Genomic DNA, 1,724 nt, shown 5'->3' on the forward strand with positions numbered 1-1,724 from the left:
ATGGAAGGACCTTGCTCTGACATCAATGATCAACTTGAGCTTGCCTCCAATGGAATGAAAATTTAACATGTATATGTATATGTATTATGCCGATTTAATGAAAAAAGAATGAAGCTTCTAAATGATTTTGCCCTAGTGCAATTTTGCCACCACCACCTGGGTCCCACATGTCACCTCCTTCTACTGTTTCACTTCTCCTTTTATTTTGCCCTAGTGCAATTTTGCCACCAATAAGTTTTAAATGAAAACAAAGAATCCTATCAATTATTTTTTACACTCCTCTTTTTTACTACAAATTTATGTCTAATTTTTAAAATATTACTTTATTGTACCTGAAATAGTCCAAATATAATTTTGATTCCTAACATCAAAGACCCAAATATAATCTAAATACCACCTAATATTATTTATGATAGGATTGAAGGGGTTTTTTATTTCTAGAAAAAAGAAAATCAGTTTAAGGTCTTCAAAAATCAATGAATTGATTTTTTGATTTTCAAATGAACAACACTAACACTAACTAATTATATCATCATGCATAAAAACTAAGTCAAATTTAAAATTCATTCTTCATAGTAAAATTTTGTCTTTAGTTTGTTATTGACATTTAAAAGTGGGCAAATAATACAGTTCATAGAGAGATAGATATATACGTACACATGCATATTAGGTAGGATTTTGTTCCTTCCAAGTTTACGCGTACCCGTATGAATTTGTTATTGATCATTTTAGCCTTCCTTTTCCTTTTCCTTGTTTCAAGAAATTTTAATTCTTCTAATATTTGTATCAAGTTTTAAAATGTAACCTTGATTCCTAAGATCAAAGGCCCAAATATATAATGAACAATTTAGGGCTATTTCTGCTTGCAATGGAATGAAAATTTAATAGTATGTAAGACAACTGTTTGAAGAGGAGGATGCATATATCATCATATTCCTTCACACTGAATTCAGCAGCTTACACTGAATTTAGTATGTATGGTACATATCCGATCCGCGGATCCGCAGATCCGCACTATAATAATTAAAAAATAAATAAATATATATTTTGGTATTATATTTACTTGTTTGTATGTTTTAGTTAGTAATTATTATTCATATATTGTATTATTTTATTTTTGTTATTTAGAGATAGTTTGATTAAAAATATTTTAGCAATAAATAAGTTTAAAAGTATGAAAGAAATATTTTTATCGAATTCTTTTACATAGAAATATGATTAAAAAGAGAAGGTTTAATTATGCGGATATATCCGATATCCGATCCGATCCGATAGAAATTGTGCAGATCGGATCGAATTTTCGGCCATATCTGATTCGATCCGATCCGCGGACGCCCCTAATAATATTGCTGATTAATTTACCAATAAAAATTTTAGTATTTAAAATTCATGATTTATGATTTAATAGTTAGGATACAGATTGTTTTTTTTTCATATTTAGAATTCTCTTGTCTATATAAAAGGTCCAAACCAACCAACTCAGTTATCAGTTGTCACTCCTTCTCTATAAATCCGATCGTTGCGTACTACATACGACTACTGGGTCTTGAGAATATTATTAGATACTGCACAATCAAATCCTTCACAGCAAAATCAGAATTAATTGAATTATCCAAAATCATCAACCAATTGATAACATAAGAAAGTAACAGATAACAGCTTTGGAACCTTAAAACTCCCGATATCACAAGAAAAGGATGAAACTTAGAACGCGATAGGCTTAT

Source organism: Arachis ipaensis, chromosome B05 (genome assembly GCF_000816755.2).
Source record: "Arachis ipaensis cultivar K30076 chromosome B05, Araip1.1, whole genome shotgun sequence".
Lineage (NCBI taxonomy): Eukaryota > Viridiplantae > Streptophyta > Magnoliopsida > Fabales > Fabaceae > Arachis > Arachis ipaensis.